This window comes from Oncorhynchus mykiss, unplaced genomic scaffold, assembly GCF_013265735.2.
Source record: "Oncorhynchus mykiss isolate Arlee unplaced genomic scaffold, USDA_OmykA_1.1 un_scaffold_485, whole genome shotgun sequence".
In the NCBI taxonomy this organism is placed as follows: Eukaryota; Metazoa; Chordata; class Actinopteri; order Salmoniformes; family Salmonidae; genus Oncorhynchus; species Oncorhynchus mykiss.
This window is the reverse complement of record NW_023493932.1, coordinates 3,796-18,104: the sequence shown is the minus strand read 5'-3', so window position 1 is coordinate 18,104 and position 14,309 is coordinate 3,796. Positions and strand designations below refer to the sequence as shown.

The 14,309-nt window shown below is 39.7% G+C and overlaps 1 pseudogene; it reads right to left on the bottom strand.

The window, feature by feature from the left end:
• Nucleotides 1–594: 594 nt before the first annotated feature.
• Nucleotides 595–3,511, bottom strand: LOC118958330 (annotated as a pseudogene).
• Between the last annotated feature and the right edge of the window lie 10,798 nt (nt 3,512–14,309).

Sequence of the window (14,309 nt, the reverse complement as noted above, 5' to 3'; positions counted from 1 at the left end):
TATTGTTGAGAGCAATGGAACACCTAGCTACTGTACTAGTGTTTGATTGCTAAGATGAGATAAAGATTCCACTAATTTGTTATCAGATTTATGTTTGAGTGTGTGCTTTTTGACAGTTTTCAAGGTTCGCTTGCGTCAGTTATTCCACAGTGGTGACAAAGCTGCGTAGTATGAGATGATATTTGTTCCTCTTTTCGCAGGTACAAAACCAAAAATATAAATACTCAGGATTCATCACGACGCATTCCAGTTTACAAAAACAGAAAAGAACAAACAAACAACCCCCCCCCCCCCCCCCAAAAAAAAATATCCATACATTGTATATTTATATTTTTCGGAAAGGAATACTCATGTTTTATATACTAGAGCTTTTAAATAGTCTTTGCCAAATATTCTAGTTGGATTTACAAATATTGATATATATTTGTTTAATATACATTCTTAAGTTTAGGAAGAAAATGTGTCTAAAATATAATACAAGGGTAGTCTGTACAGGAATTCTATGAGGTTATTTTTTCAGAAGAAATTTGTCTATCATTTCTTGTATCTCCATTAAAAGTGAATTCAAACAGAAGTTTAAAAAGTCAAATGGGATCATAAATTTGATGCGAACCGCATCTTATCTTGGTCAGTCTCTGTACTGCTTAAGTTAGAATCCCTTCTAGAATCTTTTCTAGAACCTGTGGAATCCCTGTGCTGGGCTGTAGAGGACGCCGCTCGCACCGGGGGCAATGCTCCCGATGACATCTGGCAGAACAGGTTGACCCTCTGGGGCGCTGTGGTGCGGAGACCGCTCTGCATACCTGGCCCCTGGACCGCAGCCACCGGCAGGGCGATGGAGGACAGGAAGTCCCCGGACACTCCAGGGTGCGCTCTGGGCCCCAGGGATGTGTCATGTGGCAGGGAGGGTTGGGAGGCAGATAGGTGGCGTACACCTTGACTCAGGCTTCCAGACTGGAGAGTATGGCTGCCCTTGTGGAGAATGTCACTCCTCTGAGGTGAAGGGACTTGCTGCTGTGTTGGCTGCTGCTGCTGCTGCTGCTGCTGTGGTTGTTGTGTTGCCAAGGAGGCTGCAGCTCCTCCTGTTTTCTGGGGCAGCTGTGGTAGTGGTTGTTGGGGTGGTAGGGCAGTAGGCAGCGGCTGCTGGAAAAGGGAGAGCTGGGAGGTGGTGGGCGAGCCATACTGGAAGCTGCGTCCCGCCAGCCCAGGGGTCTGCACAGGTGGACTGCACACAGCCGTGTTGCAGGATACTGGGGACATGATAGCTCCTTGCTGCTGGAGAGAGAGGGGGTCTGGGGTACAGGCGAGGATGAGTTCAGGCTGCTGTGGGAGACACTGGGGACAGGGTAGACACCCTGCGTCGAGGCTGGCAGGATGCGGGCGGTGGCTGCGGCAGAGGGAGCAATGACGCCCGAAGCACTGCATGTTAAATGGGCGGATGACTGCTGAAACTGGTTGGTGCCCAGGGCAGTGGTGTAGGTCTGCTGAGCAGGAGAGTTAATCATGGAATTTCCAGATATCGGGGTTGAATTCATCCCGGTGACCGACATCCCTGTGACCGACTGCTTGCGGTCCACCATCATCACCATCTCCCTGTCCTGATGGATTATGTGCCTCAATATCTCGTTCTCCTGTGTGTTGAATACCCCAGCGTTCAGGTCCTTCTGGAACTTCTGGAGGAGTAGGCTGTTCTTCTTTCCTGTTAGGAAAGTTAGCGGTTAGGTTGACTTCAGCCATGGCACACATGTTAACATATTAACAAACCAAACTATATACACTCCAGCAAAGGTGGATGTTATGACACTGGTTATTATGAGGTGTGATAACAGTGAGTATAAATGGGGGTGACTATGGTATAAGTATAAGGAAATCTGAGTGAGAGTACTGTAATAAGATATTAAGAAGTAAGAGGTAAAAGGGAAGAAATTAATATAGAGAGTAGTATAAGGATTTAGGATATACACCCCCCCCCCCCCCCCCCAAAAAAAGGTTTGATTCTAATAATTTTCACAAATACACCATAGGAACAATATCCAATTAAAAAACACATTCAATTTACACCTTACTAATTTTAACTACACATTCAGTTGTACAACAGTTGGCTATAAACTGTAGAATACACTGTAAGGATTCAACCACCACTATTAAACATATTTCAACACAGTCTAAAAACTATAGGTCCCCACTACTGTAACATATTTGTTTAATGACAGTTTAAGTTAGTGACATGACGTTATAAAACATTTTTAAAATACAAAATACAATGGGTATAGAAAGTCACCACCCCCTTTCAAAATGTTCACATTTTGTTGCCTTACAGACTGAAATGAAAACACATAAAATTATACTTTTTCCAGCTTTATTTACACACAGTAACACACAATATCCAAGTGAGATTATTATTATTTTTTTTAATCCTAAAATTAATTACATGTAAAATAGTGAAATACCCTATTTGGATAACTGAACACCCCCCTTAGAATTGCAATTGTAAATTTACCACCTTCCAGATCACACACCAAGCTAATTGGCTTCAAATTGTGATCAATTGTAGTGACTTTGATTAGTTCAGAATAAAAGCAGTTGTTCCTAGAGGACTCCACTGCTTAGTAGTACAATTCAAAGCAAAGAATCCACTATGGGCCGAAAGGTACTTTCAAAAGATCTATGAGATAAAGTTGTGGAAAGGCACAAGTCAGGGGATGGATATTAAAATATTTCAAAGGCTTTGTCTATCCCTCTGAGCACAATTAAGACCATGTCACCATGCATTTTGACTTACCTTGAACAATTCTGCAAGGTAGAATGTGCAAATATTACAAAGTCTAGATGTGCAAAGTTAGCAGAGATGTATTCAAAGAGACTCATGGCTGTAATTCAAGCAAAAGGTGGTTCCAACAAGTATTAACTCAGGGGGGTGTTCACTTATCCCAATAGGGTATTTTACAGTTTTAATTGTAATAAATTGTCACATTTATTTTAATATTTTTTTTACTTGGATAGTGTAGATTACTGTGTGTAACTAAAGCTTGGAAAAAGTCTGATTTTATGTGTGTTCATTTCAGGCTGAAAGGCAACAAAAGGTGAACATTTTGAAAGGAGGTGGTGGCTTTCTATACCCACTGTAAATACACTACCGTTCAAAAGTTTGGGGTCACTTGGAAATGTCCTTGCTTTAAAAGCACTTTTGTTAATGAAAATAACATAAAATTGATCAGAAATACAGTGTAGACATTGTTAATGTTGTAAAAGCTGAAATAAATCATTGTCTCTACTATTATTCCGACATTTCACATTCTTAAAATAAAGTGGTGATCCTAACTGACCTAAAACTGGGAATTTGTTATTAGGATTAAATGTCAAGAAATGTGAAAAACAGAGTTTTCGGCCGACAGCCGACCTCTCCTCTCAGGTGGGAATGAAGACCAGGACAAATTCCCATTCTTTAACCGGAATGTAACAACAACCTCAGCAGGGCCCTCTTCAGCAGGCGTCTCTTGGTCTGGATCATATTCTGTGTTCAAGTTCTGACACTTCCTCCTCTAATGCATCCTCACTGTCAGTTTCCTGGCCTCTCTCCTCCTCACCAGTATCATGATCAAAGATATGATCAAGAGCCTCACATATAGTATATCGTTTGGTCATTGTGCTGCCACAGAATTAATTGTGAGCAAGGCCTCAAAAAAGCTTTATGTACCAGAGCTGCGAGAGAAGTTCTACATATTATTGAAACAATGTGATGATTGTTTGTGAGAATGCAAACAGGTAACTTTCCTGTGGGGGAAAGATACTATTAGGGAAACATTCCCGTGGGGGTTGCCATGGAAGCCAAAAAAGGGAGAGAGGTGTGTGTGTGTGTGTGTGTGTGTGTGTGTGTGTGTGTGTGTGTGTGTGTGTGTGTGTGTGTGTGTGTGTGTGTGTGCGCGTCTGTGTTCAAACACACATGCATATGGGGTCTGGGAGAGGAAGTGTGTCCATCTGATGAATGTGCATGTGCCTGAACTCAATTTTATACACTAATTGTAGCCTCACCCATTCATTTCTAATGACCGGTCATTTTTGACTGGGAACTCCACAGGTGTACAAAAGCTAAATAAAACACTCAAAATTGAATGAAAATCATCCAAATGTATTTAATGTGTTCCGACACCCTGTGTGGACAAAGTCATGGAACCTTATGACAATAGGTTTAAATTAACTACATTTTTCAGAGAGAGAACTTTTAAATGGTCCAATTCGACCGGGAACACAGCAGGAGGGTTACAGTAATGATGGACTGCACTTTCTCTTTGTTTATTTGAGCTGTTCTTGACATCATTTGGACTATTTTCTGTAAACCACCCTCTACCTTGTCACAACACAACTGATTGTCTAAAACGCAATAAGGAAAGAAATTCCACTAATTAACTTTTAACAAGGCACACCTGTTAATTGAAACGCATTCCAGGTGACTACCTCATGAAGCTAGTTGAGAGAATGCCAAGAGTGTGCAAAGCTGTCATCAAGGCAAAGGGTGGCTACTTTGAAGAATCTCATATAAAATCAATTTTGATTTGTTTAACACTTTTTTGGTTACTACATGATTCCATATGTGTTATTTCATAGTTTTGATGTCTTCACTAATATTCTGCAATGAAGAAAATTATTTAAAAAAAGAAAAAACCTTGAATGATTAGGTGTCCAAACTTTATTGGAGACACACACCTGGAAAGTGTTGGAAAGTCACACACCTGTCTATGTAAGTTGACAGTGCATGTCAGAGTAAAAACGAAGCCATGAGGCTGAAGAAATTCTCAGAAGAGCTCTGAGTCAGGATTGTGTCCATCATCTTGAATCTTAGTTTTATCAGATCAGAGAATCTTGTTTCCCATGGTATGAGAGTCCTTTAGGTGCCTTTTGGCATACTCCAAGCAGGCTATCGGGCTTCCTTCTAGCCACTCTACCATGAAAGCCTGATTGGTGGAATGCTGCAGAGATGGTTGTCCTTCTGGAAGGTTCTCCCATTTCCACCGAGTTAACTCTGGAGCTCTGTCAGAGTGACCATTGGGTACTTGGTCACCTCCCTGACCTGGCCGGGCGGCCAGCTCTAGGAATAGGGGCTGGTGGTTCCAAACCTCTTACCATTTAAGAATGATGGCCACTGTGTTCTTGGGGGCCTTCAGTACTGTAGAAACTGTTTGGTATCCTTTCCCAGATTTGTGCCTCGACACAATCCTCTCTCAGACCTTTATGGACAATTCCTTCGACCTCATGGCTTGGTTTTTAGCTTTGACATGCACTGTCAACTGTGGGACCTTATATGGACAAGTTTTTGCTTTTCCAAATCATGTCCAATGTGTAGGTCAAGAAAATATATAGAGACGGCATTGTACTAGGTAGAAAATATAATTGTTGCTTTAAAATACAGGAATACACATATGAAAATTAAATAGGAATTTATAAAATGTTTCATTTTATAGGGAATTGGTACCTGTAAATATACTATTTTGGTTGTCCATGTAATCTACATTAATACTCTCTTAAGCTGACACTCCCCAAAATCGGGCACTAGAATTACTTTTAAAATATATATAAGTTTACATGACTTATTTTATTGATTTCCCACCGTTTTATAAGTCAGAAGCAGCCATCCAGACTTTCCTAGGACCTTGCAAACATCCTCTGTCGAATAAACTTGCATGTGCCTTCCTCTGGTGGTAGGCTGCATCATTCAATCCATTTATATCACTCGACTACAACTTTGCATCAAATCGGCAGTCCTACGTAAAAAAAAAAGTCTCCAGCTCGACTGCTTCATGGCACAGACATGGCAAAGCAATCACTGAATTTGTCTCAAGCAAGCAGATCTAAATATATCATATTCATAGCTCTGCGATAAATAATGTGACCTACACACTTCCTTAAACCTAAAGTAAGTAAAGAAGTAATTTTTTGTCAAACATTTGTTTTATGTCGGAGGCAGACACATTGCATATGATCAGAATGACAAAATCAAGCCCTTTACATAGCCCTTCTCCCCTAGGAGGGACAGACGCATTTTAAATGGCCCAAATTTAACAGATTTTGACCATCACTAAGGTTTGGACTATCACTATATGTTTGGTAAAGTAAAAAAGAGTGTGAAATATTTTGGGAAGATGTTCCTAAAACATATTACAACAATATATGGACATATTATAAAATATGAAAAGGCTTATTCATTCATACATTCTTTTTGTTGTTGTCATATCCTCATTTTTGTATATGTTTTATTTTACTTTTATGATGTAGATCATATGGGTTGAAAAGTGTTTTTTCTCAGACATAAATAAACAATTCCAGGTGAAAGCCAAAGGTCATAGCATTCTGGGGGGATACTGGGGGGCCCTCATGTGAGATTGATGACTAAGTTCATAGCAAAACATTGCAAAGTGGCTGTCAGTTCAACTGGTTTTAGCCTTATAATAGCTATCCTTTAGAAAATACAATGTTAGTGGCATTGTCATTACGATCATGGGGTATTGCCTCCCAGTTGGTATACGGTCAGCTGTAGAGATGGCCGGGTCAACGGCAGGGCACATTAAAAACAACAGGATTTTACTATCCATAGCTTTGTGTGAAAGAGAATCAAGGGGATCCCTGGATTCCTAGTGAGGTAGTGTTGGTAAATCCATCCCTAGGTCTGCGTCGGAAAAGGAACCCCATTCTCTTTATAGTGAGCCAATAGGGCTCTGGTCAAAAGTAGAGCACTTTATAGGGAATAGGGCACCATTTTGGGACACCTCTCAAGTCCTTATTATGCCTCACATTATGCCTCGTCAACCAGCACAAAGTAATAACTGTCCGGGAAAGTTTTGTAGCGCAGTCGCTAGCACTGGATGAGCATTGGCAGGTGGATCAGGTGTGATTGATTCTCTCAGACTGGGTATCTCATTTTTTGTTGTTGATTTATTTTTCTTTATTTAACTAGGCAAGTAAGAACAAATTCTTAGTTACAATGGCGGCCTGCCGGGGAACAGTGGGTTAAATGCCATGCTCAGGGGCAGAATGACAGATTTTTACCTTGTCAGCTTGGGGATTCGATCCAGCAACCTTTCGGTTACTGGCCCAACGCTCTAACCCCTAGAGAGCCAATGAGTACTTTATTAGCCATTCCACGGTAGTCAATCAAGTCATTGGCTTGGCTGTGATTACCTTGGATACGGACCAATGACAGTGCTGAACATTAAGACTCTGACCGATCACAATGCTGAACACTAGGGAAGTGGCTAGATGCTAATGCTAACACCAGACACTGAGTGCAGGGCTACAATAGACTTACATGACATCAGCATATACAGTATTGCTGAACAGAATGCTTCACCATTAAACACTGTGGATGGGGAGCAAAACATGGCACAGACATTTTATTCCTAAAACATAAGGATATGGGATGGAGGACTGGGGTGGTGGGTTAAGGGGCCTTGTCAATCAGGTACAGTACAGTAAAATATCATACAGCTCAGCAAACGTTGACTCTGATCGAAGCTGAGGTTTGTAGAGATCACAGTATTAAATGCTGTTTGTTTAGGAGTAATTTAGTTACTGTATATTATGCACAATACCAAATACTGTATACCTAGCCATTCTGGTACTACTAAATCTAAATTAACAATCAAGGGAACTAGATAGGCATTCTTAGAAATGTCTACTGTAACTGACAATAGAAGTGGAATAGAATGAAAACATACTTGCTTCACTTTTTTAAACAATAAGCAACATTTCCCTAAACTCAAGTTTCTAGTTATAGATTAACAGGTGAGGTTAGAGTATGTTTATGTATATTTACTGTTGCCCTGGTGTTATTGTTATACAACTTTTTCCCCAAAACTTTTCCCCCATATTTCTGTTATATACAGTGCCTTCAGAAAGTATTCAGACCCCTTGACTTTTTCACATTTTGGTACGTTACAGCCTTATTCCAAAATGTTTTAAATTGTTTTTCCCCCCTCATCAATCTACACACAATACCCCATAATAAAAAATCAAAACTGGAAATTTCACATTTACATAAATATTCAGACCCTTTACTCATTACTTTGTTGAAGCACCTTTTGCAGCAACTACAGCATCGAGTCTTCTTGGGTACGATGCTAAAAGCTTGGCACACCTATATTTTCTTGGAGTTTCTCCCATTCTTCTCTGCAGATCCTCTCAAGCTCTGTCAGGTTGGATGTGGAGCGTTGCGGCACAGTTATTTTCAGGTCTCTCCAGATAAGTTAAATCGGCTTCAAGTTCGGGCTCTGGCTGGGTCACTCAAGGACATTTAGAGACTTGTGTCAAAGCCATGCCTGCGTTGTCTTGGCTGTGTGCTTAGGGTTGTTGTCCTGTTGGAAGGTGAACCTTCACCCCAGTCTGAGGTCCTGAGCACTCTGGAGCAGGTTTTCATCAAGGATCTCTGTAGTTTGCGTCGTTCATCTTTGCCTCTCTCCTGACTAGTCTCCCAGTCCCTGCCACTGAAAAACATCCCCACAGCTTGATGCTGCCACCACCATGCTTCACCGTATGGATGGTACCAGGATTCATCGAGACATGACACTTGGCATGCAGGCCAAAGAGTTCAATCTTGGTCACATCAGACCAGAGAATCTTGTTTCTCATAGTCTGAGATTCTTTAGGTGCCTTTTGGAAAACTCCAAGAGGACAATCCTGTGCCTTTTACTGAAGAGTGGTTTCCGTACCTTTGGAAGACATAGCTTAGACTGTAGCCTACAAAAGCCTATTCCTGCTCTTTTACCGCGATCCATCATCATAGTGGTCTCTGACTTGTGGTCAGACACACTCAAGTGGAAAAAATGTAGACTTGCGCCTTTTTGAATGCTGATTTAAATGTCATTGAGAAAACAGAGAAGTGTCAAAGTTTTTTTTCGCAAACATCCTTTTTGAATTTAAAAGTAATCCTCAAAGTAATAATCTAGTTTTTCAAAAGTTTACAGTTACCGTTTTTTTGTAATCCCTTACATGTAAGGCTAATCCCTTGTAATCCCTTCCGTTACTCCCCAACCCACTTCATGGCGCTTAATGGTTTTTGCGACTGCACTTGAAAAATATTGTGCTATTTATCACAGACAACTTTGTGTCAAAGTTTAACAAGGACATTTGTTTTGAAACCATTTCAAATGTTTAAATAGTCGCAGGATTTTATGTCATCAACCCGGGATATGGCATTTCTCGTTGGCTCTGGGGCCATCCTGATATAATCCTAATATAATCTTGTTTCTCATAGTCTGAGAGTCTTTAGGTGCCTTTTGGAAAACTCCAGGAGGACAGTCCTGTGCCTTTTACTGAAGAGTGGTTTCCGTATGGCCACTCTACCACAAAGGCCTGATTGGTGGAGTGCTGCAGAGAGGTTATCCTTCTAGAAGGTTGTCCCATCTCCACAGAGGAACTCTGGAGCTCTGTCAGAGTGGCCATCGGGTTTATCGGGAGGCCAGCTCTAAGAAGAGTCTTGGTGGTTCTAAACTTTTTCCATTTAAGGATGATGGAGGCCATTGTGTTCCTAGGGAACTTTAATGCTGCAGAAATGTTTTGGTACCCTTCCCCAGATATGTGTCTCGACACAATCCTGTCCCGGAGCTCTACCGACAATTGAACCTTATATAGACAGGTATGTGCCTTTCCAAATCATATCCAATCAATTGAATTTAACGCAAGTGGACTCCAAGTTGTAGAAACATCTCAAGGATAACAAATGGAAACAAGATACACCTGTGCTCAATTTTGACTCATAGCAAAGGTTCTGAAAACTTATGTAAATTATAGAAATATAGAAAATATAGAAAAAGTCAAGGGGTCTGAATACTTTCTGAAGGCACTGTTGTTTTCTTTCAACATACTGTACTTGGTGTCCTTTTTGGTGAAAGGATAGTACTAGTGTTTATGATGAATATTTATTGTCTTTAGACATGAAACGATCTAAAATGCACAAACCGAAATATACGGAAATGGGTAATCAGCTATTTCAGTAGCTGTTTCACAAAGCTAATGGCATGGTGATAACTGTCAATCCATTATGTCAGTGCGCTGGGGAAAATAAATACCACACCAATAAAGAAATAGAAAATAAAAAAAACTGAAACAAAAGGTGGTTAACAGAAATAACCACGAGAACAACAATAAAAACAACAAAAACACTGATGTTGGTTATAATGACCAACAAAGGAAAGAAACTGCTGTCAAACTTGAACTACTTTTGAATATAAAAATGTATCCAAAACCTTTCACTGATTGATGAGTTATCATGAGTAACAAACTTTAGTTTATTCAAAAACATACGGAACATTCCTGTTGTATCCCATTTTAAAAATGACTTTGCCACCTAGGCCTGTAGATTAAAGCACATTAACTTTAATTTGACTGTGGCTTTAATCAATAAAGAGACCATTTTTAATTTGGAATTCATGCCTTTTATTCGTTATCTAACCGACCAGTCTGTGCAGGTTTATCCCACCTATGGTAATTACTGACGGGGCGGAACAGTGGTACCAATGCTGTGGTACACAGAGCTCAAGCACCTCACCAGGTGGTTGCTTGCTATGACGTCAGCCCAAACTAAAAAAAGGAAGGGCATTAAGCTGCTTAGGTTTTCAGCCCTGTCTCTCTAACTGTTACTGAAAAAAATTAAAATGATCAGCTAACTTCTCAATTTTTTAATTTTTGTATTTATCAAAACTAAGTGTTTTCTCAACAATATTTTTTTTTCAAAACTCTAATAATTCTGAAATAATTAAAAACATTAAAGAACTGGATGAAAATGGATTCCTTTACTCAACAATATGTGTACAGTTGCATTGATACTATCCAAGTACTTACTAATCTAAGGAAATGTAATAATTTGTGAACAAATGTCAGATATGAACAATTACTGTAGTCAATCCTGTAACATCTAATGGTCAGGATAATGAAAATGCTTACAGAAACAGTACATGTTATATTTTATCAATATTCCTTTGTTTTAGTTAACTCTGTCAAATTACTACTTACAAAATAATAATTTATCAGCCTGTATGTTCACAACAAAAATATGTTAACTAAAACAAAGGAACTGTGGGGCACTTCAGGTTTCTTTTCAATGGAGGAAGGAAATCACCTTGTGAATTAATGTAACTTTGTGAGTTCATGTTCTGGAAGATGTATTTGAGTTCGGATCCATTTTAGTGTCCCTCTGGGTCATTTTACCTGGATGTGCGAATATTGTAGTTGTAATAAAGCATTTACCTGCTGCCTATTCGTCGGCCAGGACACTCTTGACAGCGAGATGTGCTCATCTCAAGAGGAACTCCTGGTCAAATAATTTTTAGATAGAGATACAATGAATCATGCAACATGTTATTTGTTTTAATGCATGGTATTTTTTTGTTAAAGAACCAACCAGACAAGCACTTAACCAAATGCAGTCCATATATAAACGGGACATCCAGTACTGATCATGACATTGTATTTTCCCTTGTATGAGACAAAACACCCTTTTTTAAAAGTCCAAATGAACAGATTTATTCCATAACACTTCCTGATTTAGGAGAAGTGTTATTTTAAGATCCGGCAGTTTTAAAAAAATATGCCTACGTAAATCTTTGGTGAAAAGGGCAAATGTAAATGATCACCACAGAGGTCAAAGGGGCATACGTTTCAGAGGGTAGTAAACACACACTCAGAATCTACAGGGCAATGGAATTGATGTACAGTACTATAGCCAGATGTTTAAAGATATGGGAAGATTGATTCATATGACCAGTAAATGGTAGTATGACATACCATATCGTATAGGCCCTATGGACTATTAATTCGATCTGAATGGCATATCCCAATCATGACATCATGTTTTATCGATTGACGCCGACATGCCTGTCACAATAATATTGCAATGTTGAGCCAATACTTGGGATGCAAATAAATTCAATATCAACATGCCTGAGTCACACAAACAAACATAACAATTTAAAATCAATATACAAATAAGAAAGAAGAAAAAACAAACAGGAAATAAATACAAACCACAGGCTTAATCCAGGTTTTAGACATTTGCACACTATCGTTCTGCAAATTAAAATTGATTTTATAAAAATCTTCTCACAGAATTTGTTACTTTAAAAGACACTGTGTGCCTATACAAAAACTCCACTCCAATCATACCGCCCTTTTTGATTATACAGTGCCTTCGGAAAGTATTCAGGCCCCTTGACTTTTTCCACATTTTGTTACATTACAGCCTTATTCTAAAATGTATTAAATAAAACAAATTCCTCAATAATCTACACCCAATACCCCATAATGACAAAGTGAAAACAGGTCTTTAGAAACTTTTGCAGATTCATTAAAAACAAATACCTTATTTACATGAGAACTCAGACCTTTTGCTATGAAACTCGAAAATGAGCTCCGGTGTATCCTGTTTCCATTGATCATCCTTGAGATGTTTCTACAACTTGATTGAAGTACACCTGTGGTGAATTCAACTGATTGGACATGATTTGGAAAGGCACACACCTGTCTATATAAGGTCCCACAGTCGACAGTGCATGTCAGAGCAAAATCCAAGCCATGAAGTCGAAGGAATTGTCCGTAGAGCTTCAAGACAGGATTGTGTCAAAGCACAGATCTGGGGAAGGGTACCCAAACATTTCTGCAGCAATGAAGGTCCCCAAGAACACAGTGGCCTCCATCGTTCCTAAATGGAAGAAGTTTGGAACCACCAAGACTCTTCCTAGAGCTGGCCACCCGGCCAAACTGAGCAATCGGGGGAGAAGTGCCTTGGTCAGGGAGGTGACCAAGAACCCGATGGTCACTTTGACAGAGCTCTGGAGTTCCTCTGTGGAGATGGGAGAAACCATCTCTGCAGCACGCCACCAAATAGGGCTTTATGGTAGAGTTACCAGACGGAAGCCACTCTTCAGTAAAAGGCACATGACAGCCCACTTGGAATTTGACAAAAGGCAACTAAAGACTCTCAGACCAAGAGAAACAAGATTATCTGGTCCGATCAAACCAAGATTGTACTCTTTGGCCTGAACGCCAAGCGTCACGTCACGTCTGGCGGAAAGCTGGCACCATCCCTTCGGTAAAGCATGGTGGTGGCAGCATCATGCTGTGGGGATGTTTTTCAGTGGCGGGGACTGGGAGACTAGTCAGGATAGAGGCAAAGATGAAGGGAGCAAAGTACAGAGAAAATGAAAACCTGCTCCAGAGTGCTCAGGACTTCAGACTGGGGTGAAGGTTCCCCTTCCAACAGGACAACGACCCTAAGCACACAGCCAAGCCAACACACAAGTGGCTTCGGCACAAGTCTCTGAATGTCCTTGAGTGGCCCAGCCAGAGCCCGGACTTGTACCCGATCGAACATCTCTGGAGAGACCTGAAAATAGCTGTATAGCAACGCTCCCCATCCAACCTGACAGAGCTTGAAACGATCTGCACAGAAGAATGGGAGAAACTCCCCAAAAACAAGTGTGCCAATCTTGTAGCGTCATACCCAAGAAGACTCAAGAATGTAATGTTGCCAAAGGTGCTTAAAAAAAGTACTGAGTAAAGGATCTGAATACTTATGTAAATATAATATTTAATTTCTACAAACCAGTTATTGTTTTGTCATTATGGGGTATTGTGTGTAGATTTGAGGGAAGAAAACTTTCATCAATTTTTTAATAAGGCTGTAACCTAACGAAATGTGGAAAAGGTCAAGGGGTCTGAATACTTTCCAAAGGCACTGCAGTTGTAGATAGAATGATAAAGTGCCTGAGAATATTGTCAAGTGTAATTTTGTGAGATTTGTTATAGATCAAATTCACAATAATGTTCTGCTGTTGTATATCAAATATTTGTCAATGCAATTTATACAAATGTCCCTGAGTTTTTGCTTAATAGCTTATTTTAATAAGTCTCTAGCCCTCAGCATACTTTAGGATGATACATATTCCCAACCACTACTACCCAATTCCTATTTTATTTCGGTAATGGTACATGCTTTATTTATTTTAATGCTTTATTTTAAAATAATCTCTTCAATATTGTTTCTGATTTATTAAAACAATTATATTCGAATTTAATGCTTGAAATAGCTCATTTTTATTTAAAGGAATCTATTTAAGTTTTGTTAAGATATATGCTTGTCTAAGATTAAAACAAGGCTAGATGGTCCCAAGTCTACGTTAACATCTTTCAAGAAAGTGGAAATTCAAAAGCAGAAAATAATTTAGTAGAGGGCTAGGGAATAAATGGGGGCAAAATAAAGTATTTGTACAATATGAACTTAAGACTCTCATGGAGAAGCAAAACATTCCAACATCCCTACCAAC